Genomic DNA, 27,251 nt, shown 5'->3' with positions numbered 1-27,251 from the left:
CACCTATGGGATCAACACATGAGTACAAGCAGCACACAAACTCAAAGCCGCCATCCTCCTCCTGGTCCAGCATCTTCAGCCAAGTCAACCACTGCTGTCCTCCTTGCCCCCTCTCAACCATCCGCCACTCCGTCTCTCGCCTTGAGCAGTTCCTGCTCATCTGCCCACAGTCAGGTGTCTGTCAAGGACATGTTTGAGCGTAAGAAGCCAATGTCACAAAGTCACCCCCTCGCCCGGCATCTGACAGCTGGCTTGTCTGAACTCTTAGCCCGCCAGCTTTTACCATACAAGCTGGTGGAGTCTGAGGCGTTCAAAAAAATTGTAGCTTTTGGGACACCGCAGTGGAAGGTTCCCAGACGAAATTTCTTTGCACAAAAGGCAATCCCCAACCTGTACTCGATTGTGCAAAAGGAAGTAATGGCATGTCTGGCACACAGTGTTGGGGCAAGGGTCCATCTGACCACTGATACCTGGTCTGCAAAGCATGGTCAGGGCAGGTATATCACCTACACTGCGCATTGGGAAAACCTGCTGACAGCTGCCAAGCATGGAATGCGTGGCTCTGCAGAGGAGTTGGTGACTCCGCCACGACTTGCAGGCAGGCCTGCTGCCACCTCCTCTATTCCTCCTACTCCATCCTCTTCCATCCTCTTCCATAACCTCCTCGGCTGAGTCCTTTTCTGCTGCTGCATCTTGCTCCACATCAACGGCACCCCCCCAGCTCCCCATGTACTATTCCACATACCGGATACGGCAGTGTCACGCCGTCTTGGGATTGACTTGCCTGAAAGCCAGACTAGAACTCCTGTCCGCCCTGAACTCACAGGTGGATCAGTGGCTGATTCCGCACCAACTGGAGATCGGCAAAGTGGTTTCTGACAACGGAAGAAATTTGGTGGCGGCATTGAATTTTGGCAAGTTGACACATGTGCCGTGCATGGCACATGTGTGTAATCTGATCGTACAATGCTTTGTGCATAAGTACCCAGGCTTACAGGACGTTCTGAAGCAGGCCAGGACGGTGTGTGGCCATTTCAGGCGTTCCTACACGGCCATGGCACACTTTTCAGATATCCAGCAGCGATACAACATGCCAGTGAGGTGCTTGATTTGTGACAGCCCGACACGTTGGAATTCAACACTCCTAATATTCGACCGCCTGATCCAGCAAGAAAAAGCCATTAACGACTATTTGTATGACCGTGGTTCTAGGACAGCCTCTGCGGAGCTGGGAATTTTTTTGCCACATTACTGGACGCTCATGTGCAATGCCTGTAGGCTCATGCGTCCTTTTGAGGAGGTGACAAACCTAGTCAGTCACACCGAAGGCACCATCAGCGACATCATACCATTTGTTTTCTTCCTGGAGCGTGCTCTGCGAAGAGTGCTGGATCAGGCCATCGATGAGCGTGAAGAGGAAGAGTTGTGGTCACCATCACCACCAGAAACAGCCTTATCAGCATCGCTTGCTGGACCTGCGGCAACGCTGGAAGAGGATTGTGAGGAAGAGGAGTCAGAGGAGGAATGTGGCTTTGAGGAGGAGGAGGAGGAGGAAGACCAACCACAACAGGCATCCCAGGGTGCTAGTTGTCACCTATCTGGTACCCGTGGAGTTGTACGTGGCTGGGGGGAAGAAGATACCTTCAGTGAGATCACTGAGGACGAGGAACGGGACATGAGTAGCTCAGCATCCAACCTTGTGCAAATGGGGTCTTTCATGCTGTCGTGCCTGTTGAGGGGCCATCATATAAAAAAGCTGAAGGAGAATGACCTGTACTTGGTGTCCACGCTACTAGACCCCTGGTATAAGCATAAAGTGCCTGAAATGTTACCGAATTACCGCAAGTCGGAAAGGATGCAGCAGTTCCAAAAGAAATTAAAAAGTATGCTTTACACAGCGTATAAGGGTGATGTCACAGCACAACGGGAATCTAACAGGGGAAGAGGTGAAAGTAAACCTCCTCCTCCCACGACCACACCGGCAAGGATAGGATGCTTTACAGACGTGTTGTTGATGGAGGACATGCAGAGCTTTTTAAGTTCTATGCATCGCCACAGTCCTTCGGGGTCCACCCTCAGAGAATGACTCGACCGACAGGTAGCAGACTACCTCACCTTAACTGCAGATCTCGACACTCTGAGGAGCGATGAACCCCTTGACTACTGGGTGTGCAGGCTTGACCTGTGGCCTGAGCTATCCCAATTTGCGATAGAACTTCTGGCCTGCCCCGCTTCAAGTGTCCTGTTGAAATGGACCTTCAGTGCAGCAGGAGGTATTGTCACTGAGATGAGAAGTCGCCTAGGTCAAAAAAGTCTAGATTACCTCACCTTTATTAAGATGAATGAGGGATGGATCCTGAAGGGACTGACATTGGGTGATACATTTGACTAAAAAAGGCCTGATGAGATGAGCTGCCTTGGGCTGAAAATGGTCCACACGCTGCTGTATTTTATCTCTGAATGCCGGATGACTTGCGTGACTTATCCGCCACCAACTAGGGTTCGAGCCGCAATGTTTTAGGGCACTTTCTGTCTGGGAAACAAATATCAATTTTTCTGGCCGCTTCTACAGCAGCGGCTGCAACTATACCTAATTTTTCAGGCATGTGTACATGCCTAATTTTTCTGGCCTCTGGTGCAGCACTGTGGCTTCAAAATAGGGGACTTAACAGGGATTAAACTGATAAGAATAGTACTACTTAACACACCACTCATATCTGGTGGCACAGTAGATTGCACGCGCAGTGCCCCAAATTTGAAGTAGGAGGACCGACCAAGCATCTTTTTCCTTCTCCCGGTTCCTAAAATCCATGCCATATACACATCCCCTGATAGGGGACGTAACAGGGATTAAACTGATAAGAATAGTACTACTTAACACACCACTCATATCTGGTGGCAAAGTAGATTGCACGCGCAGTGCCATAAATTTGAAGTAGGAGGACCGACTAAGCATCTTTTTCCATCTCCCGGTTCCTAAAATCCATGCCATATACACGTCCCCTGATAGGGGATGTAACAGGGATTAAAATGATAGGAACAGTACTACTTAACACACCTTATAATAACGCAGAGAGAGGCAATGCAGAGAGAGGAGTCTGAAGAAGAGGAGTCAGAGGAGGAAGGTGGCTTTGAAGAGGTGGAAGACCAAACACAGCAGGCGTCCCAGGGGGCTTGTTGTCACCTTCCAGGGACCCTTGGTGTTGTACGTGGCTGGGTGGAGGAAGAGACCTTCAATGACATCAGTGAGGACAAGGAACGGGACATGGCTAGCTTGGTATCCAACCTTGTGCAAATGGGGAGTTTGCGATTGTGCAAATGGACTGTTTGCGGTTGTTTGCGGTGCGTTAAACGGGGAGTTTGGTCTGTCACTGTGAAGCGGGCGTAACCCTTATACTACCTGATCGATACAACATCATACCTGATGTTTTAAAGCACGTTATTCCAAACAATTTAGGAATGTTAGGTGATTTATGCCCATTATGGATTAAAACCAGACTCTGCATCAACTATGTAATTTTCCGTGGGAGTTTTGCCATGGATCCCCCTCCGGCATGCCACAGTCCAGGTGTTAGTCCCCTTGAAACAACTTTTCCATCACTATTGTGGCCAGAAAGAGTCCCTGTGGGTTTTAAAATTCGCCTGCCTATTGAAGTCAATGGTGGTTCGCCCGGTTCGCCCGTTCGTGAACTTTTGCGGAAGTTCGCGTTTGCGGTTCGCAAAATTTTATGTTCGCGACATCGCTATAAAATAAAGATACCAAGAGAACAAAGAAAAATTTATAAAAAAATTAGAAAGTTGCTTAAAATTGCATGCTCTATCTGAATTGTGAAAGGTTAATTTTGACTAGACTGTACCTTTAAGCGTACTCTAAAAGCTGCTTTTATAACATTGATACACACTGCTGCTACATAGTGCACACGTTTACTCCTAAACATACCACAGTATGCCCTCATGGATAAGAATCATTTTTCAACAATGAGACCAAAGGCCTGATGATCTAAACTTTGAAATAGAATGTGAAAAACCTTGATAAAATTTGCATGTGCTATCCTTAGGGAATTATCCAAAAAAAATAGGGCTCTGACCTTGAGGGCTCCGTGTACGAAGCAGCGAGATCTGCTCCGGAGCCCTTGCGGGGCAGCTTTGCACATGCAAGTCTGCTTCCCGCAATGTAAGAAGCAGTGGTCATTAGACCGCAGCTTCTAACACCCTATGCCACCTCTAGGTGGCATGGGAAAATCACAGAGAGCTTGCTCGCTCTCGGTGATTGACAGCCCCTTCAGTCACGCGATTGGTTGCGCGAATGAAGGGGTGGGAATTACACACTGCGAGGAGTGTGTAAGGATACTTACGGGCTAGCGGACGAACAGATCCGCTGCCCATATGTTATGAAGGCGGACAAGAAGCTGTCCGCCCACCCCTTAGTACATGGAGCCCAAAGTTGAAACTCATTGAAAAGAGAAACATTGTTGCGGAGAGTGATGTTAGCAGTGAGCAGGGACAAACTAAAATTATAATACTACAGCCAGTAAAGAACACATTACTTTGCTTTTAGTTTTTAGTATCTTAATATAATTATGTTTGTAAGCATTTGTTTTCTATTAGAGTTAGAATAATAGGGCTAGAAGTGATGCTCTAAAGTTAGCATGGGTTGTGAAAAGGTTTCTGGTATATGGTCTATGACAAGATATTCGACTGGAAAGGTGTGTATATGTGTGTGTGTGTATATATATATATATATATATATATGTGTGCAAATTATATACCTGTGTTTTTATGTATATATATATATATATATGTGTGCAAATTATATACCTGTGTTTTTATGTATATATATGTGTGTGCAAATTATATACCTGTGTTTTTATATATATATATATATATATATATATATATATATATATATATATATATATACATATATACACATGTATATACATAAAAACACACACACACATATATGTATGAAAAAATTGTAATCATTGTTTTAATATTTACTAATGTCTTTACTATGCATTAATGTAACTATTTTAAATTCCAATTTTCCTCACTTAAAAAAATATCTTTATTTTTAAATATTTAGTTCTATCTATATCTGTATATACTGTATCTATTCCTGTATATATTCATATAGATACATATGTATGGATGCATATTTTGCAAAAAATAATCATATTTATATAGAAATAGATATTCAAAAATAAAATGAACATTTTTTACATTGGAATGTAAAATATTCATAACTACCTTTGGGTTTAGCGATATAGGTCTTACGCAGTGTTGGGTTCGTGCTCGAGCAATAAGTGTACGTTTTGTTTTTTTTTGAACGGTGAGCTCCAATGAAGCCTATAAGGAGAAGAAGATAATGTGGTCAATATATACAAAGACCTAAAGTTAAAGGGACACTATACCCAAACATTTTCTTTCATGATTAAGGTAGAGAATACAATTTTAAACAACATTCCAATTTACTTCTATTACCTAATTTGTTTCATTCCTTAGATATACTTTAATGAAGAAATAGCAATGCAAACGGTGAACCAATCACAGGAGGCATCTATGTGCAGCTACCAATCAGCAGCTACTGAGCCTATCTATATATGCTTTTCAGCAAAGAATATCAAGAGAATGAAGCAAAATAGATAATAGAAGTAAATTAGAAAGTTGTTTATAATTGTATGCTCTTTCTAAATCATGAAAGAAAAAATTTGGGTTTCATGTCCCTTTAATGTGCATCAGGTTTCGCTCATGCTCACACAATTTACTTTCAACTGTAAAATGAACGCTCACCATTTGTAATCTGGCCCTAAGTGTTTTGCATACTTTGACACAATCTTGCTAACTTTGAGTTTGGGAGATCTGCAGAGTGAGAATGTTTAGAGAATAACACAGATTTTACAACAATAACAAAACTTCAACATTTTGTTATATCATAGAAACATAGATATTGACGGCAGATAAGAGCCATAGGCCCAGCAAGTCTGCCCGACCTTACCTAACAGTATAAACTTATCTAGTTCGTAGGATAGCCTTATGCTTGTCCCATGCATTTTTAAAGTCCCCCACAGTGTTTGTTGCTACTACCTCTTGAGGAAGTTTATTCCATAAATCAATCACTCTTTCTGTAAAGAAGTGCTTCCTCAAATTACTCCTGAATCTACTACCCTTTAGCTTGAGCTCATGACCCCTTGTTCTTGAATTTTCCATTTTATGTAAAATACCCACAGCCTCAGTTTTACTAAACCCGTTAATGTACTTGAAAGTTGCTATCATATAACCTCTTTCCCTTCTCAACTCTAAGCTATACATATTTAGGTCATTGAGCCTATCCTGGTAAGTTTTATTTTTTGACCATTTACCATTTTGGTAGCCCTCCTTTGCACAGATTCAAGTTTGTTAATATCCTTCTGAAGATATGGCCTCCAGAACTGCACACAATACTCAAGATGAGGCCTAACTAATGATCTATAAAGTGGCATAAGAACCTTACTATTTCTGCTGCAAATACCTCTACCAATACATCCAAGCATTCTGCTAGCCTTACTCGCTGCATTACTTCATTGTTTACTAAGTTTTAAATCATCTGAAATAAAAATTCCCAAGTCCTGTTCCTCGTCTGTAACAGTCAGTAAAGTGTCATTGAGTCTGTAATTAACATTTGGATTTTTCTTCCCTAAATGCATTATTTTACACTTTGCTGTGTTAAACTTTAGATCCCAGTCGTTTGTCCAATCCTCCAATTGTTGTATATCACTTCTCATTTTGTCTACCCCCCTGGAACATCCACTCTGCTGCAAATTTTTGTATCATCTGCAAAGAGACATACTTTCCCCTGTAGCCCTTTGCTGATATCGCAGATAAATATGTTAAACAAAACAGGCCCCAGAACTGACCCCTGAGGAACACCACTAGTAACAGCCCCCTCTGCTGAATGAACTCCATTTACTAAGACACTTTGTTTTCTGTCCTTAGGCCAGCATTCCACCCAGTTCACAATTTTTGAATCTAGACCAAGGAGATATAGTTTGTGAATAAGTTTAATGTGTGGGACGGTGTCAAATGCTTTGCTGAAATCTAGATATGCTACATCAACTGCTCCTCCCTTGTCTAATACTTTTGTGACATAATCAAAGAAGTCAATTAGATTAGTCTGACATGATCTCCCTGAAGTAAAACCATGCTGATTTTGGTCCTCTAAATTGTTTGTCTTTATGTAAGTCATAATTCTTTCTTTTAAGAGGCTTTCCATTAATTTCCCTACTACTGAAGTTAAACTAACTGGCCTGTAGTTGCCAGATTCTTCTCTACTACCCTTTTTATGAAGAGGTATTACATTTGCTATTCTCCAATCATCTGGGACAGCTCCTGTTAATAGTGACTGATTAAACAGATCAGTTAATGGGACAGTTAGCACTGATCGAAGTTCTTTTAAAACCCTTGGATGAATATTATCAGGACCCACTGCCTTTGTAACATTTATTTTTGATAATGCTAACAAAACCTCATCCTATAAATATATCTACGAATTTCACAAAGTTTTTTGCATGTGCAATGTATTTTTCTTTCAATTTCTACTGTGTGCCTTAAATATCTTTTTCCTGTGCAAATTCAAAACTTATTTTACTTTTTCCCATAAAATACAATTGATTGTAGAAGTATTTTGTTATAAATGTAAATGTGATTTAACAATACAATTTTATTTTAATACAGTTCTTGTTAATTTGTTTTATATGATTTTTGAATTACAATTTTTGGGTGTAATATTGTAATGTTTGGGTTTCCTTCACCACCCCATTTGGGAGACCCATTGGGACTGATTCTATACAATTTGCAGGTCTAGATGTGGTTTTCCACACAAACACTCACAGGGGCACCCCTCATGGAATTCTATGAAAAAAAGGGGCTGTCTATGCGAGTGGTGAGATGCCTCCCATACAAACAATGAGACCTCTCTGCCAGGTAAGAGTTTGCAATGGAGGGGAAAGTACAGAAGTTAAGTTTTGTGGTCAAGGAGAATGCAAAATACCATTGTGAAATGTTACAGTAATCCATTACTATTAAAGCGATTGTAAAGTTTAATTAATTAAAGTGACCCTGTTTTTAAGAGTATTTTTTAATACTAGGCTTTAATTCCTTATACTTTACAGTCACTTCAATAGTATAACACAAGATCACTATAGCACATGATACTATTATATATTAATAGTATAGTTAAGATCACCATTTTTTAAAAAAAAAGCTATAATCACTTAAACTAGGGCACTGCAAAACAAATGCCCTTTTCAGGGCAAATGTTTAAGTAGGTTTTTTATTTTGGGTAATTTTATCTTTTGGTAGTGTATTTTATTTTTTGTAACTTAGGGGGACTTCTTAGGTAAGGGGTCTTGGGGAGGCTAGGTGTTAGGGGGTTAAGTAGTAAATGGGTTATTGCAATGTGGATAATTGCGGTTTAAGGGTTAAATAGTGTAGGGGGTTAATAGCGATGGGGGTTATGGTGGATTAGGGGTTAATAGTGTGGTGGGGTATTTTGAGATGGGGATGTGGCAAATTAGGGGTTAATAGTGAAATGGGTTTAAAAGAATAGGGGGATGTGGCATTTTATGGTGGATTAGGGGTTAATAGAGTAAGGGGTTTTATCTCAATGGGGGTTAGTGCGCAATTTTAGGTGTTAAGTTTTTTAACTTTGCTGCTTCATTGAAGTCTAGCGAAGTTAACGCTCAAAAGGGAGCGGTAATTACCGCTCCACTTGTAATTTATTGCAAGATTGCTAATAAAAATCTTGTAATTACAAGGTGTTTACAATATGTGTACCTCACTATGTAGTAAGACAAAGCTAAATATAATGTACTGACATTTTGGTAGCAAAGTTAAAAGGGTTTAACAGTCTAGACATATACTCTAAGACCAATTTTGGAACATGGTACCTGGTACACATATATTTGAGACTATGTACCACCCTAAGAAGTGCCTGCAAATGATTGTGTAGTTACAGAAAAGCTTAAAGGGACAGTGCACTGAATATGTTTTTAATTACTTGTTATACCAGCTGAGGAGCTTGAAATGTATGGAAAACTGCTTCTTTAGTTATATTTTTGTATATAAAATAGCTGTCTAGCATTGTTTTGCTTTCTTTTGGGTTGCCTGGTTACGATTCTTGTCATTGTTTTTTGCATTGGTCATGTTATATGTGCATCTGCACATGCATTAATAGATAAATGATAGAAACATGTTTGTAAATATACACTGTGTAGCTTCTATGAAATATTTATTTATGCATCCAAATGCTAGAAAATGCTATGCAAAGTGTAAAATTCTATACTTAATTATTCCATTCTTTAAAGTGTCTTTAGTAACTGGTTTGACATCATGCCATTAAAAGAAGTTTTGATTTAATATATAGAATAAAATGTTCTTTTGCTTTTCATAATACTTGGCCAGTTCTCCTGACATATTGAACGCTGGTTATTCAATATCAGGTTTAATATAATGGTTTGTTTATTCAGCCATAATTCAACAAAAATCATGTAGTAAGCAGAAGTTGATATACAATTGATTAAACTTTTTTTTTTTTTTAACAGTTAAAGGGGCAGGAAATTCAAAAGGATACTGGGGATACAAAGACGGATCATGCTCTTTGCTTGCAATACAAAGGGCCATATCACGAGTGGTGCTTCAATAGCAAGCAAAAAGAGGTGTATCGCATTGTATGCACGGGTCGGATTTTCCACTCGTATTATAAGTTGAAAGTAGCGCAATCATGATTTACGCTAGAATGATTACTGCATCCTCAGAGCTCTGGTTAACTGTTTCGGTAAATAAAAAAGTGTCACAAAACACAACAAAAATACATTACAAAGTACAGTTACAATAATAATAACACTGTCTAATAAAAATTATTCTAAAAATAAAATTGCACAAAAAAGTTATAAGGGCTCGAAGATATGAGGTCTCAGGTGTTAGAAAAAAAAGGCAGACAAGGGGTTTTTAACATAGTATGTATAGTGTGTATATATAGTTAACCCTATTCACAACTCTCTCACAGACACAGGTCTCACATATGAGGAACTCTGTGATCTCAATGATCTGATCTCTCTCCAAGCACCCACGCTTAGACAACAAAGTATACACAACACTATACCCTCAATCAGCACCACACTCAAAAGTAAATCACACTTTTATCCTGTACATAATAGAGGTGATTCTATTGAAATGTTTCAACACCTAGTAGAACAAGAAATTACCAAACTACACCATACTATTTATGACAGATCTGACACATTTAAAGACAACCTCACTATTGGAAAACGAGAATCACTACAAACATTAAAAATGAATCCTGATATAGTCATCACTTCAGCAGACAAGGGAGGAGTAATAGTGATTCTCAACAAATCAGATTATAGATTAGAAGTACTCTTTCAACTTGCAGACACTAAAACATATCAAAAATTGACATTCAATCCGACAAATAACTTTAAGAACTAACTCTACAATCTTCTAGATACAGCCTGCGAGGAGGGCCTAATAAAACCTGAAATAGTTCAGCACTGTATAGTAGAACATCCTATTGTCCCAACCTTTCGCATAGTATCCAAGATCCACAAAACTCTGGATAAACCACCGGGGAGGCCTATAGTAGCCAGCAGGGGTTCCCTATGCAAAAGGCTGGGAGACTGGCTAGACAATGTCCTACAGCCAATAGTGAGATCTCTACCAGGATATATTAGAGACAGTACACATCTGGGGTGCGATCCGATATGCAGCGTAGTTTGCGGCACAAGCGAGGGAACCCCCGCCGCCCACAGTTTCAGCTCGCAACTCGAGCTATCCTATATACGGCGCCGTCAGATGCTAAAGTGCCGTAAGTCTGATAAACCAGCGATGTCCAGAAATCTGCTTAAGTACAAATTTCTGGAGTCGCCAGTGACTTACGGCACTTTAGAAACTGTCGGCGCCTACAAAACCTGACTAAAGTATGAAATCACCCGTACTGTCTAACACGCCTCCCAAACATAGCCCGACACATCTAACCCTCTATCCGCTATCCCCCCTCACTATCCTAACAATAAAAAAAGTTATTAACCCCTAAACTGCCGCTCCCAGACCCCGCCGCCACCTAATAAAGTTATTAACCCCTAAACCGCCGCTCCCGGACCCCGCCGCCACCTAATAAAGTTATTAACCCCTAAACCGCCGCTCCCGGACCCCTCCACCAGCTATATTAAATCTATAACCCCCTAATGTGAGCCCCTACCCCGCCGCCATCTATTTTAAAATGATTAACCCCTAATTGAATCCCCCTACCCCGCCGCCACCTATATTAAATTATTTAACCCCTAATCTAATCCCCCTACCCCGCCGCCACCTATATTAAATTATTTAACCCCTAAAATACTAAACTATCCCTACCACTAAACCTAAGTCTAACCCTACAAATAGCCCTGAAAAGGGCTTTTTGCGTGGCATTACCCCAAAGTAAACTGCTCTATTGCCAGCCCTTAAAAGGGCTTTTTGCTGGGCATGCCCCAAAGAAATCAGCTCTTTTACCAGCCCTTAAAAGGGCTTTTGGCGGGGCTTTGTCACAAAGTAATCAGCTCTTTTGCATCTAATCTAAATCCCCCTACACCGCCGCCACTTATAATAAATGTATTAACCCCTAATCTAATCCCCCTACACCGCCGCCACCTATATTAAACACATTAACCCCTAATCTAATCCCCCTACACCGCCGCCAGCTATATTAAACACATTAACCCCTAATCTAATCCCCCTACACCGCCGCCAGTTATATTAACTATATTAACCCTAATTATATTAGGGTTAATATAGTTAATATCGTTATTATATTATATATATTAACTATATTAACCCTAATTATATTAGGGTTAATATAGTTAATATCGTTATTATATTATATATATATATATTAAGTATAATAACCCTATCTAACATCCCTAACTAAATTCTTATTAAAATAGATCTAATTAATATTAAGATTATTAATTAAATTATTCCTATTTAAATCTAAATACTTACCTATAAAATAAACCCTAACATAGCTACAATGTAATTAATAATTACATTGTAGCTATTTTAAGGTTTATATTTATTTTACAGGTAACGGTATTTATTTTAAATAGGTACAATAGCTATTAAATAGTTAATAACTATTTAATAGCTACCTAGTTAAAATAATTACCAATTTACCTGTAAAATAAATCCTAACCTAAGTTACAAATACACCTACACTATCAATAAATTAAATAAACTACAAATATCTAAACTAAAATACAATAAAATAATCTAAACTAGAGGGGGCGGAGTTACGCCATGCTGGGACATGGCAGCAGTGTGAAGGAGCTCCGTTGCTGTTAGTTCATCAGAGCCTACAGAAGCATGTCAATTGGGGACAAAAAGCACTGTAACGGGAGCAGAAGAACTTAGTAACACATCTGATCAGTTTCCAGAGTGCGGGAAGGAACAGTCTGGCTCTCGCAAGGAGAGGAGTGCAGGGCTGTGAGAATGCCGGGCGCCATCTTGCCTCTCTAAAACTCAGGCAGAGCACATAAGGAGACCACCGCGTTAAGATCGCTACATAAAATTAAGGAATAAGACACCACTGGACCCTCGTTTTGCCCAAAGGTGAGATCTGGGGCAGGAGGGTGTGGAGTAAGGGGCAAACGGAACAAGGAGAGAGCTGCAAGAAACGGACACTTGAAAGGTAAAAGTAACGGGGGAGGCGATATACAGAGTAATCCCCTCATAACTGTAAACAACACCGGAGGGGCCCTGTGGGCTGACATATAATAAGCCTTTGATCAGGAGAAACATAAAGTCACTGATAAAATAGGCCAACTTTAAAATAACGGCCGACCACGTGGGCGACACTAACACTTGCCAGCGCGCCTAGACAGAATCCAACAGCACAAGAAACACAGATACAAGCCACAGAAGCAGCTCACAGGCTAATAAATAACACTAGCATAGAGGCATTCTGATAAATTTAAACCCTTAAATCGAAACAACAAGCAGTACCTGGGCCTTAGCTATATTCAACACCCACGTGGCGGCTACCCAGGAAAAACATTGGTGAGGGACTGAACTCCTTAAAAGCAAAAAGCAGCACAGAGCAGGCTTGTTTATTATGTATGAAGAGGGGCATCAATTATCACAAAAAAAGAGCTCACAGTAAAACCAGACTGCAAGACAAGAAGAATCAGCATATATATTTATATAGCAAGGAATACCTCCCATACAGAAGAGTAGCAAACATACGCTGGCAAAAACTCGCATAACATAAAATTGACTGTGTTTGTCACACTTTGCTGCTCCAGATCTTTTAATTATATTGGGGTTTGGGAACCTCACTAACCGCTGCAGAACTGATTGTATTCAAAAGTATACATCACATCCCCACAAAAGAAATAAAAGGGGCAACCATACTTAAAGGGATCAGTCAAGTAGCTTCCTATTACAACTCGCTGACCCATAATCAAGGAAATTACTTCCAAGAAAGGAAACAAGACAGAGAAACTGACTAAACCCCCTGCCCTGACTCCCTCGGTCTCTACCTTTTTCCACACACAAGAAGGCAACATGACAGAAATAATACAGACTCAAGAGGCTAATCCAGTGGATACAGCTACAGATTGCGCAGCCATCCAAAGGGACTCTTTGCGCTCTATACAGTCCCAGATAGCAAGCCTGCCCTCCAAAACGGACATTGAATCCCTTAAGACTTTTATTAAAGGGGAAATAAGAGATCTCAAAAAAGATCTGAATGAAATGGGCGCTAGAATTGACTATTTGGAAGACGGCCAAGACAATCTAAACAATCTATTGAGCTCTAATATCCAACAACTAACAATACAAGATTCCATTATTCAAACTTTACAAGATAAATTAGAGGATCTGGACAACAGAGGAAGGAGGAACAACTTAAGAATAAGAGGCATACCAGAAGAAGTCCCCCAAGAGAATTTAAAATCATATGTCAAAGAGTTGTTCCAGTTTTTATTACCCAGATCCAACCCGCTGGCATCCGAAGATATTGAAAGAATCCACAGGGCCCTAAGACCCCCCCAAAAACCTCCAGCACCGCCCAGGGATGTTATTTTGCATCTGTTGAAGTTCACTTTAAGAGAAGGAATATGGCAAGCAGCCAGAAATCGGCAGTCTCTTTCCTTTCATGGTCACTCTATTCAGATTTTCCAGGACTTATGCCCTCAAACCATCCAAAAAAGGAGAGAAGTACGATTTATTACCACAAAACTCCAGGAAAACAATATTAGATACAGATGGGGGTATCCATTTAGCCTCATTATCCACCACAATGGGTCTCAAATAATCTACAAAAATTACAACGACCTAGAGACATTGTCCAAGAAACTTAATATTGCATTCGAACTGCCCTCAGAAAAAGTATTGGATATTCCGACAGAAAAAGATCGACGTGGAGAAAGGCCCAAAGAACAGCGGCCCAACTGGTCTAAAGTCCCAGCAAAAAGATTTAAAGCCGTTCCAGCTCCCCCTACAGAAGCCACGTGAACCATGAGAGAGAGGAGGCTTTTATGGACTGTATCATATTCACAGAAAATGGAGTGAACACTTTTACCCACCTCAGCTAAAGCTGTTGAACTTTCCATTTTATATTCTTTGTGATACCCCAATGGGGGTTAGTGTGCTAATCTTGCCCCACAGGAGCACACATAGCGAGGACTGGGTTATTGAGGTAACCAATAATAAAAATGTTTGTCACTCCAGGTAGATCATTACTTTCAGGTATTACAGTACATGTAATTCATTGTTACCTTGCTATTTCATTTTGTTCAAGATATTCATATTTATGTTCTGTTGTATATCTCCCCAATTGAGCCTAAAAATAGAAATTAAAATAGACCGGCTCTGATGGTTAACTGACACCATTCGTCCCCCTAGTAACTTGTGTATCAGATGTTACACAAATTTAAGTTACGAGTTTGTTATTTTCCAACTAGGGAAAAACATGTTTATGAAGTTATAGACACAAATATAGTAGGATCAGTTACAGGTAACTCACAAGGTTTGTTTATGTTTGCAGAATGTTCTTGTTATCTTTCTACTGGCTTTGAAACTCTAAGGTACGGAATACTCTTCTCCCAGATTATCAGTCTAATACCAATGGCAACTATCATGGAAATGTGGATACAAGGTATGTCACGCTCTGGGCCCCATATAATCTCATTTAAGCACATCCTGTTTACATGCACACACAATAACAGATGACTCATTACAGATCAAAATAATCTCTCATAATGTAAAGGGTCTCAATTCCCCTCAAAAACGTTCCATGGCAATAAGGGAATATAGACGACTCCACTGCGACATAGTTCTGATACAGGAGACGCATTTTAAAAGGGGTAGAGAACCCATAGTTTCCCTCAACAAATTCGGACAGGTATTCCTAGCTTCAAATTCTACTAAACACAATGGGGTAGGCATCATTATTAAAAAAGGCATTCCGTTTCATCCCACACACATACATAAAGATAAAAGCGGGAGGTTCATTATACTAACAGGTAGGCTCTTTAACAAGATGGTGACGTTGACTAACATATATGCCCCTAATAGCACAACACCGGAATTTTTTCACAACCTCAAAAACACCATATTAGATCACGCCAAGGGAAGTTTGGTTTTGGGAGGGGACTTCAATATAGCTATGGAACCTGACATAGATTGCTCCAGAGGGATATCTTCGATACCACAGAAAACATTACGGTCAATAAAGGCTGACTTAAAGGATTTGGTAATACATGACACATGGAGACTGTTCCATCCACACACAAAAGACTATAAATTCTACTCCCATCCGCACAGAGCCTATTCAAGAATTGATTACATTTTTATAGACGTGACAAGTCTTGAATTAGTGAGGCATACCGACATCTCACCGATAACATGGTCAGACCATGCAATGGTCAGTTGTTCTCTTAGATGGCCTACCTCACAGAGACACGATAAGACATGGAAATTGGATGAAACCCTATTGAAAGACCCAATCATACATACACAGATTTATAACTCCCTAGAAACATACTTCAATACAAACTGTACCCCAGATGTAGACATACAGTATATATGGGAAGCACATAAGTGCGTAATTAGAGGGGAGATCATAGCATTGACAGCAGCAAGAAATAAACAGAGATCCCAATTTTTACAGTCACTGTTAGAAGAGCTGGGAAAACTACAAGAAATACATAAAAACTTTCCAGGTAACCTGTCCCTCCTTGCTAGCATACAACATAAGAGAGAACAGCTCAACTTGCTCCTTGGGCAAGAAACTAAACGAGCAGCTCTGTTCCTCAAAAAAACATTTTATGAGGGTTATAACAAACAAGGCAAACTACTAGCTAGAATGCTACGTCAACGCACTAACAAACGCCACATACTGACGATAAAAGATCATAAGGGAAAGACCTGGTCGACATCGAGAGACATTGCGGACCAGTTTAGAAATTATTATGAGGGGCTATATAACCTAGAGGGGGACTGACCACTCGCGACAGAACAGGAAATTTCAAACTTCCTATCTAAATTACACCTCCCTACCCTTACTACAGACCAACAGACAGAACTAGACTCGCCATTCACTCTTAAAGAGGTTAAAGATGCTATCTCTCCTTCCCGATAGGTAAAGCACCAGGCCCAGATGGCTTTGGAAATGCATACTACACTAAATTCAAAAACATAATAGCCCCTCATCTCTTAACTTATTTTCAGGATATAGATGGCAATAAACTATTCCCCCCATTAGCTTTACAAGCCCATATTACAGTCCTCCCAAAGCCGGGTAAATCAACAGACTTAATACCCAACTACCGGCCAATATCGTTATTAAACTGCGACATTAAAATATACTCAAAAATATTAGCGACCAGGCTTAATCAAATCCTCCCCTTTATAATCCACCAGGACCAAGTTGGTTTCATACCTAGCAGAGAGGCCAAGGACAACACAGTCCGCAACATGCACCTAATGTGGCATGCAAAGGTCGAGGGCATTCCCGCGGTGTGGTTATCCACAGACGTGGAGAAGGCCTTCGACCGAGTGAGTTGGCTATTCCTTAAGACAACTTTAAAGTCATTTGGGTTAGGAGACACTATGTTACAGAGAATCTTTGCTTTGTACTCGCGTCCGAGCGCGAGAATAACCCTAAATCGCATCCTATCACAACCCCTCCAGATATCTAACGGCACATGCCAGGGGTGTCCCCTTTCCCCCCTACTATTTGTTTGTCTTCTGGAAGCCCTAGCCACTAGCATTAGACTGAACAAAGATATCTCAGGCCTGATTGTTGGGGGGAGGGAGTACAAACTCTCTTTATTCACTGATGACATCCTATTTTCCCTCACCAATCCTGATCGGTCCATGTCTCCCTTGATGGAGGAACTGAAGGTATTCAATAAACTAACAAACTTCCTAATCAATTATAACAAATCTGAGATTTTAGGAGTCTCCCTCACAAAACAGATGGAAGACAAAATCACACAAACCTGCATGTTTAGATGGTGTGAGAACTCCATAAAGTACCTAGGTATCCAGCTGGCGGAAGACATGGACAAGATATATAAATTAAATTATGTCCCGATCCGTATAGCCTTAGCTAGGGACCTATCATCTTGGAACTCTAAGAGACTGACGTGGTTGGGGAGGATTAACACTATTAAAATGAACGCTTTTCCAAGATTATTATATTTCATGCAGACCCTCCCTATACCACTACCACACAAATACATATCCCAGATACAACAATTATTCCATTCCTTTATTTGGAAAGGTAGACAACTTAGAATCAATAAAAAAACAATGATGCGATCTAGGGAGAGAGGGGGGCTGGGGGTCCCGAACATAGAACTTTACAGAAGTGCTATCTTTCTACAACGAATATTAGATTGGAGGATCCATAAAACCCAGAAAAGATGGATAGAGATAGAGCAAAGCCTAAACCCAGGTATAAAACTGTCAGCGGTTTGTTGGCAGCCTAATTTCCACCCCACAGTCAGGGGTCTCACTAACCCTATAACCAGGGAAACTCTAGAGCAATGGAATATAGCTACTAAAATAAACCCATATCTCTCATCCAACCCCTCCCCTCTGACATCACTCACACATAACAATAAATTTTCGATCATTGACTTAATGGGGACACATGAACAAGACAAAGACACCATAGATATAGAACTACACCAGGTGACAGATCAAGACCAGCTATTACCTCAATCACAGCTACAGGAAAGGGGCCTAACAGTATTTCAGAATTGGTTTAACTACAGAAGAACACGTCACTATATAATGACTCATAAAAATTGCAATAACATGCTAAGACCCCTTACAAACCTCGAGAAATTATTCACAGCTACTCTCCCAAAGAGGCACACCTTGTCTAGGATATACTCCATCCTAACGCAAACCCCACCTGGTGATCTCCCCCCTTCTATCGAGTCTTGGGAAAGGGAACTAGGAACCATAATACTGCCTAACTCGGCAACTGATATTTTTAGAAATACCAAATCCTCGTCTTCCTCAGCATACTTAGTCGAATTGAATTATAAAATACTACATAATTGGTACCTCACCCCCAAACGCTTACACAGGTTATACCCCTCACGCCCGGACAGATGCTGGAGATGCGGACACTCAGGCAGTGGGATGGGACACATGTGGTGGTGGTGTAATGCAATTAACCAGTTGTGGAGAACCTGCATAGCAGAAATGGAAAAGGTTCTAGGGTGCACACTTCCCTTAGACCCCCTAGTTTTTCTATTAAATAAATTTAAAAAACTGACCTCTAAAGCCCACCAAATTTTATTCCAAATAATGATAAATGGAGTAAAGTCCAATATAGCCAAACAATGGAAATCACATTCATCTCCAGACCTCCAGAGATGGAGAGTTAGAGTCTCAGAGTTAATAGAACTAGAGGAATTTAGCTCATATAAAAAAAACACGAGAGAAACGCACATAGAAGCCCAAGCTTTATGGGAGCATTACCTGACAAAGACAAATGAGAGAACATGCACAGACTTGAGGCCCAGAGCGGACATTCAGCAGTAATGATAGCCTTTGGTGACCCATCCATAGAAAGAGTACGTATCTATTATAATGTTACTGATGAAGTTTTCACATAGCCTATTTAAATTCAGATCACTGTTCTGTATTGGTTTAGATTAAGAAGTAACCCCCAAATGGGGCATTAGGACATGACTTTTTGTTTTTTCTGTTTTCATTTTAATATAACTGTGATAAATCACTAGTTTATGTTGTATTGGAACTTGTAAAATTTCCTTTTCTTTATGTTTTGTTCCTCTGAACCAATTTATTGTGAATTGTAACCTACTTGACTTATCCTTAATAAAAAAGAACTCGGATTACAATAATCTAAACTAAATTACAAAAAAAAAAACCCACTAAATTACAAAAAAATAAAAAAAATATTACAAGATTGTTAAGCTAATTACACCTATTCTAAGCCCCCTAATAAAATAATAAAGCCCCCCAAAATAAAAAAAATTCCGTGCCCTATTCTAAATTTAAAAAGTTCAAAGCTCTTTTACCTTACCAGCAATTAAAAGGGCCTTTTGCGGGGCATGCCCCAAAGAATTCAGCTCTTTTGCATTGAAATAAATATACAATACCCCCCCCAACATTACAACCCACCACCCACATACCCCTATTCTAAACCCACCCAAACTCCCCTTAAAAAAACCTAACACTACCCCCCTGAAGATCTCCCTACCTTTTATTCACCCAGCCGGGCCGAACTCTTCATCCGATCCGGGCGATGTCCAATGAAGCGGCAGTGAAGTCTTCTTCCATCCCGGCGATGTCTTCAATCAAGCGGCAAAGAAGTCTTCTTCAATCCGGGCGATGTCTTCAATCAAGCGGCAAAGAAGTCTTCTTCCATCCGGGTGATGTCTTCAAGCAAGCGGCAAAGAAGTCTTCTTCCATCCCGGCAATGTCTTCAATCAAGCGGCAAAGAAGTCTTCTTCCATCCGGGTGATGTCTTCAAGCAAGCGGCAGAGAGTCTTCTTCCATCCGGCGATGTCTTCAAGCAAGCGGCAGAGAGTCTTCTTCCATCCGGCAATGTCTTCAATCAAAGCGGCATCTTCAATGTTCTTTCTACACTCCTCCGCCGCGGAGCATCCATCCGACACGAAGACTTCCCGTCGAATGAGGTTCCTTTAAATGACGTCATCCAAGATGGCGTCCGTCGAATTCCGATTGGCTGATAGGATTCTATCATCCAATCGGAATTAAGGTAGAAAAATCTGATTGGCTGATTGAATCAGCCAATCAGATTCAAGTTCAGATTCAGCCAATAGAATGCGAGCTCAATCTGATTGGCTGATTGGTTCAGCCAATCGGATTGAACTTGAATCTGATTGGCTGATTCAATCAGCCAATCAGATTTTTCTACCTTAATTCCGATTGGCTGATAGAATCCCATCAGCCAATCGGAATTCGACGGACGCCATCTTGGATGACGTCATTTAAAGGTACCTCATTCATCGGGAAGTCGTCGTGCCGGATGGATGCTCCGCGGCGGAGGAGCGAAGAAAGACGATTGAAGATGCTGCTTTGCTTGAAGACATCGCCGGGTGGAAGAAGACATCGCCGGATGGAAGAAGACTTCACTGCCACTTGATTGAAGACATCGCTCGGTGGAAGAAGACTTCACTGCCGCTTGATTGAAGACATCGCCCGGATGGAAGAAGACTTCACTGCCGCTTCATTGGACATCGCCCGGATCGGATGAAGAGTTCGGCCCGGCTGGGTGAATACAAGGTAGGGAGATCTTCAGGGGGGTAGTGTTAGTTTTTTTTAAGGGGGGTTTGGGTGGGTTTAGAATAGGGGTATGTGGGTGGTGGGTTGTAATGTTGGGGGGGTATTGAATATTTATTTCAATGCAAAAGAGCTGAATTCTTTGGGGCATGCCCCGCAAAAGGCCCTTTTAAGGGCTGGTAAGGTAAAGAGCTTTGAACTTTTTAAATTTAGAATAGGGCAGGGAAATTGTTTTATTTTGGGGGGGCTTTATTATTTTATTAGGGGGCTTAGAACATGTGTAATTAGCTTAACAATCTTGTAATATTTTTTTTATTTTTTGTAATTTAGTGGTTTTTTTTTTTGTAATTTAGTTTAGATTATTACATTTTATTTTAGTTTAGATATTTGTAGTTTATTTAATTTATTGATAGTGTAGGTGTATTTGTAACTTAGGTTAGGATTTATTTTACAGGTAAATTGGTAATTATTTTAACTAGGTAGCTATTAAATAGTTATTAACTATTTAATAGCTATTGTACCTAGTTAAAATAAATACCAAGTTACCTGTAAAATAAATATAAACCCTAAAATAGCTGCAATGTAATTATTAATTACATTGTAGCTATGTTAGGGTTTATTTTATAGGTACGTATTTAGATTTAAATAGGAATAATTTAATTAATAATATTAATATTAATTAGATCTATTTTAATAAGAATTTAGTTAGGGATGTTAGAGTTACATAGGTTTATTATACTTAATATAAATATATATATATATATATATATATATATATTATAATAACGATATTAACTATATTAGCCCTAATATGATTAGGGTTAATATAGTTAATATATATAATATAATAACTATGTTAACTATATTAACCCTAATATAATTAGGGTTAATATAGTTAATATAGCTGGCGGCGGTGTAGGGGGATTAAATTAGGGGTTAATATTTTTAAAATAGATGGCGGCGTTGTAAGGGGCTCAGTTTAGTGGGTAGGTAAGGTAGCTGGCGGCGGGGTAGGTGCTCACTTTAGGGGGTAGGTAAGATAGATGGCGGTGGGGTAGGTGCTCACTTTAGGGGGTAGGTAAGATAGATGGCGGCAGTGTAAGGGACTCACTTTAGGGGGTATGTAATGTAGCTTGCGACGGTGTAGGGGGATCACATTAGGGGGTTATACTTTTATTGTAGGTGGCGGCGGGGTCCATGTGCGGCGGTTTAGGGGTTAATAACTTTATTAGGGATAGTGGCGGGGGATCGTGGTTGACAGGTAGATAGACATTGCGCATGCGTTAGGTGTTAGGTTTTATTTAGCAGATCGCGGTTGACAGTTATATAGACATTGCGCATGCGTTAGGTGTTATTTTGTAGCTAGTTTAGGGAGTTACGGGGCTCCAATAGACAGCGTAAGGCTTACTACGGCTGCATTTTGTGGCGAGGTGAAAATGGAGTAAGATTTCTCCATTTTCACGACATAAGTCCTTACGCTGTATATTGGATACCAAACTGCGCTATTTTGGTATACCTGCCTATGGCCCAAAAAACTACGGGCGACGACAGAAATATACGGGCGTAACTTCTAGGTTACACCGTATATATAGGGAGTGCAGAATTATTAGGCAAGTTGTATTTTTGAGGATTAATTTTATTATTGAACAACAACCATGTTCTCAATGAACCCAAAAAACTCATTAATATCAATGCTGAATAGTTTTGGAAGTAGTTTTTAGTTTGTTTCTAGTTATAGCTATTTTAGGGGGATATCTGTGTGTGCAGGTGACTATTACTGTGCATAATTATTAGGCAACTTAACAAAAAACAAATATATACCCATTTCAATTATTTATTTTTACCAGTGAAACCAATATAACATCTCAACATTCACAAATATACATTTCTGACATTCAAAAACAAAACAAAAACAAATCAGTGACCAATATAGCCACCTTTCTTTGCAAGGACACTCAAAAGCCTGCCATCCATGGATTCTGTCAGTGTTTTGATCTGTTCACCATCAACATTGCGTGCAGCAGCAACCACAGCCTCCCAGACACTGTTCAGAGAGGTGTACTGTTTTCCCTCCTTGTAAATCTCACATTTGATGATGGACCACAGGTTCTCAATGGGGTTCAGATCAGGTGAACAAGGAGGCCATGTCATTAGATTTTCTTCTTTTATACCCTTTCTTGCCAGCCACGCTGTGGAGTACTTGGACGCGTGTGATGGAGCATTGTCCTGCATGAAAATCATGTTTTTCTTGAAGGATGCAGACTTCTTCCTGTACCACTGCTTGAAGAAGGTGTCTTCCAGAAACTGGCAGTAGGACTGGGAGTTGAGCTTGACTCCATCCTCAACCCGAAAAGGCCCCACAAGCTCATCTTTGATGATACCAGCCCAAACCAGTACTCCACCTCCACCTTGCTGGCGTCTGAGTCGGACTGGAGCTCTCTGCCCTTTACCAATCCAGCCACGGGCCCATCCATCTGGCCCATCAAGACTCACTCTCATTTCATCAGTCCATAAAACCTTAGAAAAATCAGTCTTGAGATATTTCTTGGCCCAGTCTTGACGTTTCAGCTTGTGTGTCTTGTTCAGTGGTGGTCGTCTTTCAGCCTTTCTTACCTTGGCCATGTCTCTGAGTATTGCACACCTTGTGCTTTTTGGCACTCCAGTGATGTTGCAGCTCTGAAATATGGCCAAACTGGTGGCAAGTGGCATCTTGGCAGCTGCACGCTTGACTTTTCTCAGTTCATGGGCAGTTATTTTGCGCCTTGGTTTTTCCACACGCTTCTTGCGACCCTGTTGACTATTTTGAATGAAACGCTTGATTGTTCGATGATCACGCTTCAGAAGCTTTGCAATTTTAAGAGTGCTGCATCCCTCTGCAAGATATCTCACTATTTTTTACTTTTCTGAGCCTGTCAAGTCCTTCTTTTGACCCATTTTGCCAAAGGAAAGGAAGTTGCCTAATAATTATGCACACCTGATATAGGGTGTTGATGTCATTAGACCACACCCCTTCTCATTACAGAGATGCACATCACCTAATATGCTTAATTGGTAGTAGGCTTTCGAGCCTATACAGCTTGGAGTAAGACAACATGCATAAAGAGGATGATGTGGTCAAAATACTAATTTGCCTAATAATTCTGCACTCCCTGTAGGATACCAAACCAGCGCAAATTTCGGCGTCGCAGGCTTTTGCGGGCAATGCTCTATATATATATATGCCCCCTCCTTTGCTAATTTATACATGGGGTACTTTGAGGCTTGCTACATCTTTGGAGGTGAGTGCCACCTGAGGCCCAACATCATTACATATGGAAGGTATATACACGATTTGATTCTCATATACAAAGATGACCATGATACAACCATTCCAGAACTTATCCAATACCTCAATAATAACAAACTAAATTTATCCTTCACCTATAAGGCTAACCATAAAAATATTGAGTATTTGGATTTACATTTGCAACATGATGACAAGAATAACATCATTATTTCTAATTATAGCAAACCCCTATCTAGGAATACCATTTTGAGGGCAGATTCCTGCCATGCACGACACATGAGAAAGGGTATACCAAAGGGTTAATTCTTCCACCTGCACAGGAACTGCTCCACACTCAAACTATACAAAAATGAAGCCCAGAAACTAACTAGCAAACTAATAGCAAGAGGATACAACAAAACATCACTTAATAAAACGATGATACAAGTAGCCAAAATGAACAGATATGCCCTATTAAACAAAATAGAGGATGATACTAACCATATCACAAATAGAAGTCTATATACAAACACATCTTCATCATCTTACAAAACAGAGAATAGGAAGGAGACACCAGATAATGACTCCATATACTTCACAACTAAATACAGTAGACAATTCTACAAAATCTGTAGAATTATCAGAAAATTTCTTCCAGTCCTCAATGGTGACACTACACTCAAATACAGGCTTGATAACACAGTAAAATTCACAGCGAAGAAAGCCATAAACATAGGTGACATAGTAAAGAACAAATTCCACAAAAAGGAACAAACACAAACTAACTGGCTTACACCTTCTACTGGTTTCTACAAATGTGCATATGTCCAATGTAAAAGTTGTGATTACACGAACACAAGTAAAATATTTACATCGACCCAAACAGGAAAAGAATATCACATAAAGAGTAGAATCAGCTGTATATCTACTTTGGTTATCTACTTAGTGACCTGCAAGGAATGTAAATTTCAATATGTTGGTATCACTACCCGCTCCCTTAAAGACAGAATAAGGGAGCACCTCACATCTATAGAGGAGACCTTACCCAGAACTCCTATAGCGAAACATTTCCATATACATTCAGATCATATAAAGAATTTCTCTTTTCAGGGAATATAACACATAGAAAAGGACCCTCAGGGAGATGACAGACTAAAAACCCTACTCAGAATTGAGGTCTATTGGATATTCACATTAGCAACAAGAACACCTACAGGTATCAATAGGAGATATGATGTGAACCTATTCATTGAATAACACATTACCTTCAATAATTATAAGTAGCAATCACAGGATAGCTAATTGTGTAATCATCATCAGCACCCTGAATGTCTAGACCTAACTCCCTGTTAGACTAGCTTACATATACACATTCCAAAGAATCTTTCTTGAATATTGCTACAACATAACTCAGTTCTAAATTTATGAGTTGAACAGTATACTCAAATACTTAAATACATACATACACATAAATAATAAATGTCTCCCAGTCCCATCAATGGAGACTCCTTGTACCCCATAGAAAGGAACATACAAAGGGATAAATAATGCCTGCTTCTCACAAAATGTACTAGTATAACACTCAGGTCTGGTGTCTTATTCATCACCTAGACAATCATATACTATAGAACAAAGCAGGACATTTTTGTAGGTAACCCCTAGATAGTTTGTATCTATTAATTTCAATATCCTTTTAATATTAGCATGTTGTTTATTAAGGTTTCTTTTTTACTTTACTTTACGTTATTATGTTTGGAGAATGTTTTCAGAAAATGTGATTGTAAACAATTTGAGCAAAATGTTCTCACCGTCTCAGTGTACCATCCCAAATAATTATATAGCTGTATTCCACGTCAGAGCCAATCAAATCCTCCCCAAACCTAGAGACCCATGGGTCTCCACCTATTGGTTAACCCACCCTATTTAGGCTCACCTGTGGCATCACATTATCCATCTCTGAGGAAGCGCATGTACACATACGCGAAACATGTCAGATAGTAAGAACTGCACCTCTTGTCTATCACCTGTATGAATAAACACTGTTGGCACTGGCTACTTGTCCGGATCTGCCGTTTTTTCTTCAGTCTATATATATAAATATATATACAGTACAGTATATATATATATATATATATATATTTATATGTGTGTGCATATTTATTTACATATTTATATGGTCCAAAAGTAATAAAACGTTTGTAATCCTTGTGTCCCTTAGTGCTTAAAGGGACATGAAACCCAAAAAATGTATTTCATGATTCAGACACAGAATACAATTTTAAACAACTTTACAGTTTACTTCTATTATTTAATTTGCTTCCTTCTCTTGTTATCCTTTGCTGAAAGGTTTATCCAGGCAAGCTCAGGAGCAGCAGAGAACCTAGGTTCTAGCTTTTAATTGGTAGTTGTGTGTATATATATATATATATATATATATATATATATATATATATATATATATATATATATATATATATATATATATATATATATATATATATATATATATATATATATATATATATAGACTGTGATTGGCTCACCCATGTGTTCAGTTAGACACCAGTAGTGTATTGCTGGTCCTTCAACAAATAATACCAAGAGAATGACACAAATTAGATAATAGAAGTAAATTAGAAAGTTGTTTAAATTATATTCTCTATCTGAATCATGAAAGAAAAAAATTGTGTTTCATGTCCCTTTAATCTTGTTGGCTTATGGTTTGAAATATTACCTATATTTCCATGTATGAAGCTCCTCTGGAGCCCTTGCAGAGCATGTTCGCACATGCTTGCAAGCCTGCTTCCTGAAATGTAAGAAGCAGTTGCTTCTTACGCTCTTCACCCACCTCGGAGGTGGCAAAGAGAAATGACCCCGAACTCACTTGCTCAGAGTGATTGACAGAAGAGGCGAGCATTACACACTCATCAGAGTGTGTAATGATGCATACGGGCCAGTGGATGAACAGATCTCTAAAGTTAAAGGGACAGTCAACACAAAAGTAGTTTTAACATGTATCAATAAAGTTGCCCTAGATGGTTTTTTCAAATTATATGCCAGTTTTTAAAGATGATCTGTTTTCCAGTTATATCACTTACTTTTCCCCCTCCTGCAGTTTTAAAATGTCCATGTAGCTCCGCCCCTTTTTAGTCATCCG

The sequence above is a fragment of the Bombina bombina genome, chromosome 1 (assembly GCF_027579735.1).
Source record: "Bombina bombina isolate aBomBom1 chromosome 1, aBomBom1.pri, whole genome shotgun sequence".
Classification (NCBI taxonomy): Eukaryota; Metazoa; Chordata; class Amphibia; order Anura; family Bombinatoridae; genus Bombina; species Bombina bombina.
Note: the sequence above shows the minus strand (reverse complement) of the source record.